The sequence below is a fragment of the Triticum dicoccoides genome, chromosome 2B (genome assembly GCF_002162155.2).
Source record: "Triticum dicoccoides isolate Atlit2015 ecotype Zavitan chromosome 2B, WEW_v2.0, whole genome shotgun sequence".
Taxonomy (NCBI): domain Eukaryota; kingdom Viridiplantae; phylum Streptophyta; class Magnoliopsida; order Poales; family Poaceae; genus Triticum; species Triticum dicoccoides.
Window position 1 is genome coordinate 727355688 of NC_041383.1, and position 11583 is coordinate 727367270.

An 11583-nucleotide genomic window follows, 5' to 3' on the forward strand; every position below is an offset into this window, starting at 1 on the left:
ATAGCGTGACATCACGCCACTGCCCGGTCTTTATTCGAACCGTTTTTAGCCTGCCTCTCCGTATTTTGAGGTGCGGTTTCATTGGCACGTCTTGTCAAAGCAGAGATCGTGTCCCCTTATCACGGGATTCTCATCAATACGGGCATGGGTAATCCAACCGTGTCATCTGCACAGCGCTTGGGGAATAGGTGGATTTTAAGGCAAGTAGGGAGGCGCATAACTTTTACTGCCTTTATAAGGGGATAAGGATTCACCTTTTCGCACCCACGCCTTCTCCTTCCTCTACCCATCCATTCTCGAGCTCCAGCGCCCAAGCTCTCGCCTTCTCCGCCCAAAAAAGCACTCCAATCATGTCCGGATCCGGAGCTGGAGGCAAGTGGATGGCCTCCTCCGTCACGAAGAGGGACATCAAGGAGCTCTGGGAGGCCGGGTACCTGGCCAAGGACATCGCTCATCGACTTCCAACCAAGGGAAAGATCGTCCCCACCCCGGAGCCCCAGGAAAGGGTGGTGTTCCTCACACACTTCGTCTGCGGGCTGGGATTCCCCCTCCACCCGTTCATCCGCGGACTGATGTACTATTACAGGCTGGATTTCCATGATTTGGCCCCCAACTCTATCCTCAACATCTCGACATTTATTGTCGTGTGTGAGGCCTTCCTCCGCATCCCACCTCACTTCGGCCTATGGCTGAAGACCTTCAATGTGAAGCCGAAGGTGGTGAGCGGGCAACAAGCAGAGTGCGGAGGCGCCATGGTGGGAAATATGCCCAATGTCACCTGGCCCGAAGGCTCTTTTGTGGAAACTGTCAAAGGGTGGTAGTCCGGGTGGTTCTACATCACCGAGCCACGCGACACCAACTGGCGGCGGCCCCCGCATTCTGATCCGGAGTCCCGATGCGGCTTACCTCCTGGCAAGAGAAAGGCCTGGCATGGGGCTCTTCAGACGAGCTTAAAGCGCTCCAGGCGCGCATCTAGAGCATGATAATCAAGAAAGTCAAGCTCGTCAACGTAATCCAGGTTATGCTCGTCCGCCGGATTCTTCCATGCCAAAGACGGACTGGCTATCTGTGGGAGTTTGATCTGGCCAAGCACCAGACCCTATTGGAGCTCTTCGGCATGACACACGAAGAAATCTGGAAGGTGCTCTTTAAGGCCAACGATGTGCCGCCGGCCACGGACGAAGATTGTGGGCACGACCTAACTCACCCTGCTAATCTGGTAAGCTCTCTCATGTTTTCAAGGTGTACCCTCTACTTGCATATTCAAGGAACGCATCTAAGTCTCCCCATCACTTATTTTTAGGACTGGACGGAGATAGCGGAGCAGATTAACTGTCCGGCTCCGCTGCACGAAGGCCCAGAGACTCCGCTCCCGACGAAGATGCTATTTCCGGCGCCTTACGAGGTGTCGGAGAAGAAGGCCAAGGGGGCCAAAAGTGGTCTCCGCCGCAAGGGCACTTCGGATGTGACGTCCGAAGACGCCGAGGCACACTCCTCCGCCGAAGACGACGAGGAAGAGGAGGAAGAAGAGGAAATCTACTCCCCTCCTACAGGAAAAAAAGGAAAGGACGGCCTCCACATATCCGGAGGCCGAGGCATCCAAGAAAGGGAAAGCTTCCTTTCCGGACAGCTCCACAGCGGCCACCGATGGCAGCTGGGAGTGGAAGCCCATGGAGAAGCCCCTGGCTGAATCGTAAGTATCCGGACACGTATTTGTATTTAGATTCTTTACTTTATTGTTTTAATGTGCTTAAATTATGCATTTACAGTCCGGCTCAGTCCCACCTCGAGCGGTCCTTAACGTCAGAGGATTCGCTGGACCCAGCGACGATGGACAACGGGACCCTCCCGTCGGCCACCTCTCCCCGGGACCTGGATGGCGCCGAAGCGTCGTCCCGAAGGATCCCCGGCCCAGGAGAGAATCCGGCGGCCGTCCGGGAGGCGCCAGAGGGTGAAGCCTCGGATGTCGGACACATGGGGGGGCATACCCCCATGGATATTGACGATGGGGGCCGTATTCAATCCGGCCCTCATCCGAATATAATTTTGGAGACCCCTACGGCTCCAGAATCAGGCGTGCAACCCCCTTTGCAGGGAAGGGGCACGCCTATCCCGCCGGTGACCTCTATCCAACCAGAGGCACCAGACAGGTTGTTGGAAGCACTAAAAGGTGCTTCCATTGTTGACGAACACCGTACCCTAATGGGTACGGTGATTGGGAATGTCCAGTCCGCGAAAAGCGGATTGACCGAAGCCTGCACCAGCCTTCTAACAGGTTTTGAGGTAAGCAATGTAATTAAAAAAGAATGTCATAGTATAGACAATAGCCCCCGATGCTCTGTCCGGTGTTCAGAAAGAAAAGCCGAACAGAGGATCAAATAATTTTCGCAGGAGTCTAATCTGATATGTCTATGTGAATAAGCAGGCGTCGCTGCTGGCTGCGACTGCTCACACTGCGGAAGTCTCAGGACTAAAGCAGAATCTAGAGCGGGCCGAGGAGGAGCTCAGCGACGTGAAGAAGCAGCTGGAGGATAGTCAAGGTATGCGGTAACCTTGTATATATTTAGGAAGTATGAATGATTCGAGCTGACTAAAGTGTCATGAACTTTATTAGGGGCAATGTCCGAAGTAGCTGCCCTCAAGAAGGCGTTGGTCGCGGTCGAGGGTAAGGCGGCAAAGGAGCAGGCCGCACGCGAAAAGCATGAGGCCCAGGTCAATGAGGTTCAACAAGAGCTCCAGGACGCCGTCAAGAAGTGCGAGTCCTTGGAGTGCGATTTTAAGAATCAAGAGTCTGAACTTGCCAAGGCCTGCCAGAGCGTACAAGATGCCCGAGCCGAAGCCCAGGGTGCCCTCCAGGAAATCCAAGCGGCCAAGAAGATTACGGCGGTTAAGGCTTTCATTATGCAAAGCAGATATGTGAAGGAATGGTTCCTTTTACTTACCCGGATTTGGAGCTCTCCAGGGGCGTTTGTGGATCTGCCGTGTAGCGTGTCAGACGCTGCGGAATTCTATCGAGCCAAAAAGGGGAGCTCAACGGAGAAGCTGTTCTGGTCACAATACCTTGGACTAGAACATCCAGTGCCCTTTAGCGATCAGCTGAAACAGCTGGTCGAGCTGCATAAGGCGGCCGAACTAGCCATGAAGGATTTGATAATCCGGCTATGGCCTGCCGAGCCCATGCCCAGCAACTACTTTGGACTCGTGAAGCAGCTTGTCAGTGCCTACCCACGTCTTGAAGCCATTAAGCGTTCGGTCTATATTGAAGGCGCGCGGATGGCCTTTGCTCGTGCTAAGATGCATTGGGCAAAGATGGACGCCACGAAGCTGATGACCGAGGGGCCGCCTGAGGGGAAGGAGCACCGCCGACCCGAACTGTATTTTTCCAGTGTCATGGAGGGATCCCGCCTTGTGGCGGAGCAATGTGCCAAGGATATCATATTCCCATGAAAACATTCATGTCATCCTATCCTGTAATATGAAACAAGATCTTTATGTTATATAATGCTTGTTTATTTAAAATTTCACCTTCTGTGTGACCATTTTATGAAATCTGGGAGTTGGCCATTCGTCGGCTTCTACCCCACGTAGATAGTACGGGGGTGTTAGGGTTAAATCTAAACACTCTTTACTCCAAATTTTGGTCCTTAAAGGAGGTGTTTAGCGCAACGAACAAGGCAATCAGACTATACGGCTTTATCACCCTCACTTAGCCATAGGAGTTTGACAACAAAAATTTTGGCGCAGCCCCTGGTGTTTGGAATTCCGAACTTGGGCACTATACATGCCTAATCGGATAAAAACCGACTCATCGCATAATGCGGGAAAAATCTCTAAGGATTTGAAACCTCTCGAACAGCTGACCAGCACTTGCCGCATCATGACATTCAGTTTTCTACTTTCTCTACTGAGGTGCTCATCCAGAAGAACCGGGACACAATCGCAGTAGTTCTCCCTTTACTACCCTAGCCGATATAGCGGAACGTAAGGTAGTAAGCACAGGAGCCGGGCAACCCAACTATTGGCCAAAGACATGATTCAGAGCCGATGCATATAATGCTATAAGTTCGGGGTGCCGAACTATACTATAAAAGTGTTCAGACTTTATTGTCGTGTTGTGGGGTATGATGAAGCCCCTAGCGAATTAAGGCGTACCAGAGTGTACGGGTGCAATTGATAAAAAATACAAAGACAAGTAAAAAATCAAGTGATAAGCTGACGCCGCAAATATTGAGCCGCAAGTTATTTTCCATTGTAATTTTATTAATACGTCAAGGCATATTTGTAGAAGTAATACGATAAGCAAATAAGGCTATTTGACATGCCATGACCAAGGGCGAGCTGCGTGCGGGTACTTAAAACAGGTATAACGATCATTAGCAGAGACCACCTGGGAATTCCCTTGTATGTCAAAGCTCCTTGCCTTCTTGGTGTATCCGTCCCATGATAGGTCCGATGATCAGGTTATCAAAAAAGCCTTGGGAAGAGAAGAACCTGAAATGAAAAAGAAAAAGTGAAGGTATGCGGATCCAGGGGCGGATTAGCCGCATTATGGACCACGGTCTAGCTGTGCCTCTGTCCATGCCCATGGTATTTTGAGTGCGTAGTTATGTACGCGCGTCACAAATGTCATCGCTTGATTGGGACTGGGACGTAAGGCCGAATTGCTAGTCAAGCTCTGGATCAGCTGGACAGTCCTGCTGCAGAGTAGTTCGGACTCTCTTGACAGTGTCCGGGAGCTTTACTGCCGGATTAAGGTTCTGCCTAAAAAGGCTACTCTGTACTTCTGCTGCAAGGGCCGTGGTGTGCTCCTCGGTAGGGAGGGAGCGTTCCGTATTTCTGTTGACCTTTATTACACTGCGTGGTCCAAGCATCTTGAGCTTGAGGTAGGCGTAGTGCGGCACCGCATTGAATCGAGCGAATGCGGTTCGTCCGAGCAGTGCATGATAGCCACTACGGAAGGGGACAATATCGAAGATTAACTCTTCGCTTCGGAAATTATTCGAGGATCCAAAGACCACATCCAGTGTGATTGAGCCCGTACAACAGGCCTCTACACCTGGTATGACACCTTTAAAGGTGGTTTTTGCGGGCTTGTTCCTTCAGGGATCGATACCCATTTTGCACATTGTATCCTGATAGAGCAGGTTCAGGCTGCTACCACCATCCATGAGGACTTGCGTAAGGTGGAATCCATCAATAATTGGGTCGAGGACCAGTGCGGCTGAACTACCATGACGGATACTAGTCGGATGGTCCCTGCGATCGAAGGTGATCGGACAGGAGGACCATGGGTTGAACTTTGGGGCGACTGGCTCCATCGCGTAGACGTCCCTGAGTGCACGCTTGCGCTCCCTCTTGGGGATATAGGTGGCGTATATCATGTTCACCGTTTTGACTTGGGGGGGGGTTCTTCTGTCCCCTTGTGTTCGGTGGTCGGGGTTCCTCATCATCGTCATTGCTTTGCGGCCCTTTCTCCTTATTCTCGGCATTTAACTTGCCGGCTTGTTTCAAGACCCAACATTCCCTGTTGGTATGATTGGCTGGTTTATCAGGAGTGCCATGGATTTGGCATGGTTGATCTAGTATGCGGTCCAGACTGGACGAGCCCAGATTATTTCTCTTACATGGCTTCTTCCGCTGACCGTACTTTGAGCCACTGAATTCGGCGTTGACTGCTGTGTCTTTGGTGTTATCACTGTTGTTTCGACGCTTATGTCTATTGCGTCAGGGCTTGCCATTGCTATTTCTGGCTTCAGAAGTGCCAGGTTCGCTTGTATTGTTGTTGCTACGGGCTAGCCAGCTATCTTCTCCCGCACAGAAGCGGGTCATGAGTGCCGTGAGGGCTGACATGGACTTCGGTTTTTCTGGCCGAGGTGTCTAGCCAGCCATTCGTCGTGGATGTTGTGCTTAAAGGCCGCTAGGGCTTCGGCGTTGGGACAGTCGACGATCTGGTTCTTTTTAGTTAAGAACCTAGTCCAAAATTTCCTGGCTGACTCTCCGGGCTGTTGGATTATGTGACTTAAGTCATCGGCATCCGGAGGTCGGACGTATGTGCCTTGGAAGTTGTCGAGGAAGGCATCCTCCAAGTCCTCCCAGCTGCCAATGGAGTTTTTGGGCAGACTGTTCAACCAGTACCTAGCTGGTCCCTTGAGTTTGAGCGGGAGGTATTTGATGGCGTGAAGATCATCGCCGTGGGCCATATGAATATGGAGAAGAAAATCCTCAATCCATATCGCGGGGTTTGTTGTGCCATCATATGATTCGATGTTCACGGGTTTAAACCCTTCTGGGAAATCGTGTCCCATTACTTCGTGAGTGAAGCAAAGGGTGTGTGCTGCGCCTCTATATCGTGCCAAGTCGTGATGTAGCTTGGAAGGAGTTCGTCTGCGGTTTTTGGCCCGGACATGATTATGTTTGTCATGTTCAGCCAGATGGCCATCGTCGTGCAATGGGGCACGCACCCGTGATCCATAGATTGATCTTGTCTGACCTGCTTTGTTTTCCAAGTCGCGCCGCAGGTCATGTGTATATCCCCGAGCTATTGTATTTCTGTTTGTTTGGTGAGGCAGTGCGGGCTGGTGTTCTGCTCGAGGTTCCGCTTTGTCCCGGCCATGTGGTGGTCGGTCAGACGCATTGTACCTTGGTAGGACGGGCGCCAGTGCCTTGTCATCGAACTGTGGTAACAGTTTGCGCTTCGGGTAGCTTTTGGTTGGGAGCTCGAGGCCATATTCCTCGGCTGCCAGGATATCAGTCCAGCTTTCATTGAGCAGATCCTGGTTAGCTTGAAGCTATTGCTTCTTCTATTTTAGGCTTCTTGTAGTGGCTATTAGCGAGCGCTTAAAACGCTCCTGCTCGGCGGGCTCCTCAGGCACGATAAAGTCTTCATCGCTGAGGCTCACCTCGTCCTCGGAGAGCGGAAGGTAATTACTATCCTCCGTGTCTTTATTTGTGGCTTGTTTATCAGGGCTAGCTTTCCCATCTTCCCGTTCGTCCTGTTCGGAGGTTGGCTCAACGGGGTCTTCATTGTTTTCGGCATCGTCCGGAGTATTATTTTCTCCTATGACGGTGTTGTTTTTTTACTACGGCGTGGCTTAGAGCGGCGCCGCTGACGCCAGCGCTTTGATTGTATCTTAGGAGGTTTATCATCGACTGGATTTTCATTGTCGCCGTTGTTTTCTTTGGGTGTATCCACCATGTATATGTCGTACGAGGAGGTGGCTGTCCAACGCCCTCTATGGGTTCCTGCTCCTCTCCGGCATCATCGTCCATGCCATCGATCTCTTCAGAGTCGTAATCAAGCATGTCGGTTAAGTCGTCGATAGTGGCTATAAAGTGGGTGGTGGGTGGGGAACGAATTTCTTCGTCATCCACTTCCCATTCGAGGCGGACATAGTTCGGCCGAGAGTCCCCTGATAAGGAGAGGGATTTTAATGAGTTTAACATGTCACCAAAAGGCGAGTGCTAGAAGATGTCCGCGAAGCTGAACTCTGAGATCGGCGCCCAATCAGGTTCGATGGACACGGATGCACGCGGTCCAGAACCCATGGTCGGAGACGAGTCCGAGGTTCCGGTGACACAAGCCCAACTCGATGCTGGATCTGTGTGCGGCTCAAACACGGCTGAGTCTGTAGCCTCCACGGCGGGGTTGAGATTCCCGTCTTCAGGCGACGCAGTCCGCTCCGGATCTGGGGCCGGAGTAGTCATAGGCGCTATCTCCTGCGCGCGGCCAGATGACATATCTAGGTCATGTTCATCATGGTGGCCGGGGACAGCCGTCATGGGCTCGAACCCGTCGAAGATCAAGTTTCCACAGATGTCAGCCACAAAATTCAGGCTTCCAAAATTAACCTGATGGCCAGGGGCGTAGCTATCAATCTGCTCTAGATGGTCAAGCGAGTTGGCCCACAGTACAAAGCCGTCGAATATGAAGATCTGTCCAGGGAGGAAGATCCCCCCATGGACTGCGTTGTTGTAGATGATTGATGGAATCATCAAGCCTTCTAGTGACGACGCAGCGGAACTCTCAATGAAAGAACCAATGTTGGTGTCAAAACCGGCGGATCTCGGGTAGGGGGTCCCGAACTGTGCGTCTAAGGCTAATGGTAACATGAGGCGGGGGACACAATGTTTACCCAGGTTTGGGCCCTCTCTATGGAGGTAATACCCTACTTCCTGCTTGATTGATCTTGATGAATATGAGTATTACAAGAGTTGACCTGCCACGAGATCGTAATGGCTAAACCCTAGAAGTCTAGCCTATGAGGTTATGCTTGTTGTGGCTAAACCCTATAAGTCTAAACCCTCCGGTTTATATAGACACCGGGAGGACTAGGGTTGTACAAAGTCGGTTATAGATAAAGGAATCTACATATCCGAATCGCCAAGCTTGCCTCAGACGCAAAGGAGAGTCCCATCCAGACACGGGATGAATTCTTCTATCTTGTATGTTCATAGTGCAACAGTCCGGCCAAAGTATATAGTCCGGCTGTCCGAGGACCCCTTAGTCCAGGACTCCCTCAGCGACCAACTAGAGAGCGACAACAGTCATGAACATGCATTAAGATTAATGAACAATAAGTACAAGCATGAGTAGGATATAAATCACCATGAACATAAATATCGTGGAGGCTATGTTGGTTTTGTTTCAACTACATGCGTGGACATGTGCCAAGTCAAGCCACTTGAATCATTCGAAGGAGGATACCACCCTATCATACCACATCACAACCATTTTAATAGCATGTTGGCACGCAAGGTAAACCATTATAAACTCCTAGCTAATTAAGCATGGCATGAGCAACTATAATCTCTAATTGTCATTGAAAACATGTTTCATCCATAATAGGTTGAATCAGGAACGGTGGACTAATCATATTTACAAAAACAAGATAGGTCGAGTTCATACCAGATTCTCTCATCTCAGTCAGTCCATCATATATCGTCATTATTGCCTTTCACCCGCACGACCGAACGGTGTGGATAATATAATAGTGCACGTGCATTGGACTAAGCTGGAATCGAAAAGCATTTAATACAAAGGAGAAGACAAGATAATATGGGCTTTTGGTTAGATCAACAATAATGCATATGAGAGCGACTCAACATTTTCATCGTGGTCTTCTCCTCTCGACCCCCAAAGAAAAGAAAAGAAATAAAACTATTTACACGGGAAAGCTCCCAACAAGCAAAAGAAGAACGAGAAATATTTTTGGGTTTTCTTTTAATATTACTACTACAAGCATGGAAAGTAAACTAGCTAAAAGCTACAACTAATTTTTGTTTTGTTTTTCTTAAGGTTTTTCAAACACACAAGAAGAAAGCAAGAAAACAAAATAAACTAGCATGGATAGTACAATGAAAAAGTATGAGCACCGACAACTAGAATGAGCGTGTGAACATGAATGTAATGTCGGTGAGAAATACATACTCCCCCAAGCTTAGGATTTTGGCCTAAGTTGTTCTATGCCCATGGATCGAAGCTGCTCTCTCGGGTGTACCGAGGAGGGTCCTCAGGGTGCCACTGGTTAGCGATCTCCTCCGGATCCCACTGATAACAGATTGTCTATATGGGTCAAGTAGTGGCTCAGGCTCAGGCTCTGGGACTTGTGTCAGCCTCTAGTATGCATAAATGGCCTCGGGCAAGATGAGGTATGTCGTGGAATTAACACATCAGATGTCCTTATGAAAGGACTTAGTCGTGGAGCCATCACTACGGGTTAGCTTGAAGGGGTTAAACCGGACAAGGGACACGGGAGTTTTATACTAGTTCCGCCCCTTCGATGAAGGTAAAGCCTACGTCTAGTTGTGATAGGATTGATTGGGTTTCGATGACCAGGGAGCAAATACGCTTTGCCTGAGTCTCGAGTTGTTGTCTGTTGTCCCTGAACCGCCGTCGGGTCGTCCCTTTATATACACAGGTTGACGCCCGACCGGTCTATAGAGCCCCAAGGCCGACTCATACAAGTGTCCGGCTCGGTCTCTCCTTTCCTAACTTTCAATACAAGTTACATAACCATGGCGGTTTACCACTATGGGCCCTAATCCGCCTTTGGGCTCCGGGCCTCTAAGCTTCATTAGTAAAGCGCCATCTTCTGGGTCTTCGTGGGCTCCAATGTAGTTGAAGGTGAACTGGCCCCTCCAGGGCGATTTACACTCAGTAGTTATATCCCCAACATTAGGCCCTAGATTGATTTGAACCTATTCATGTCAATCTTCAGCACTTCAGAAAAATCCTGTGAACCTCTTCCTTCATTTCTCGTAAACCGCCATGATGTCTTCCTTTATAAACTTCGTTAAACCGCCGTGACATCATCCTCTGGTCACAACAATGGATCATCATGACATCATCTCCGTAAAAAACGATTAAAAAGATTACTTCATTAATGATATCCCGAAAATCGAGGCGTCAGCCGCACCCACTTTGCCGCTTCACGCTCCTTGATTTTCGTGCCTGTCACTTATCTTCCTGCCTTGTTATAAATAAACCTGAAGGGTCCTTCCACTTTCTCCCCTTTCTCCTCTTCTTCCTCCTCGCGACCCGAAGAACTCCAGCGCCGCCGCCGCCGTCGACCTTCGAATCTGCACCGACCAAGGCCGCTGCATCACCCTGTTCGTACCAGAGACCCTGCAACGCTCCTCCGCCATTGAGTGGCTCTAGGAAGTCCACTTTCCTGTAACCCTAGATCTCCATTAGGGTTTCAAGTTCATCTGTGTTCGTCGCCGTTCATCAGTTCTTCTGCGCCTTTCTCTTTAGTCTTTTTACTGAGATTATATATGCGCCTGATAGTTTTGAACTGCGTCTATATCCATATTGTTAGTTCACCATATCGTAGCGTCTTGCTACTCCTGAACGGACTCCGTCTAGATCTTCTCTGTTCCTCTTAGCGCCATTATAAGGCTCAGAAAAGTTTTCTTTATTTAACCACGGTAGATCCAAAATTATACTGCCATATTGTGAAACCTGTTTCTATAAACACTTAGTAGATTTTTAGCTCTGGCTCTTCTGCCTAAGTGCGGTTTAACCTTCAATAGTCAATCCGCCATACACCATTAGCCCTCACTTAAACCACCATCTGGACTTGAACGGCAATTTTCCGGTTTAACACTGAATAGTACACTTAAACCGTCAATTATAAACCGGCCTTCATTTTTCCTTTCACAGTTTGTCTTCCGAGATGACCGAACAATTCTCTGCTTGCAACTGGGTTCCGTCCCGGATCACGGAGACACAAATCAACGGATATGTCACCACTGGCGCTTTAGCCCCAAAAAGGGTCCTTCATTGGCGAGTCCCAGGTTCTGAATGCCCTCCTGAACCTCAAGATGGCGAATTGATTGTATTTATGCAACACTTAGACCGGGGATTCAGCCCGCCCGGATCAAAAAATTTCTGGGATGTCCTTGCGAGCTTTCAACTCAATCCACAAGATATTGGACCGAACTCCGTGTCCAATATATGCAACTTTCAAGTGTTCTGCGAAGTTTACCTTCAAGAAGAACCATCTGTGGAGTTGTTTCGGGATTTTTTCCATTTAAACCGCCGCACGGAGTTCTCTGATGGTCCCAACATAGAACTTGGTGGGG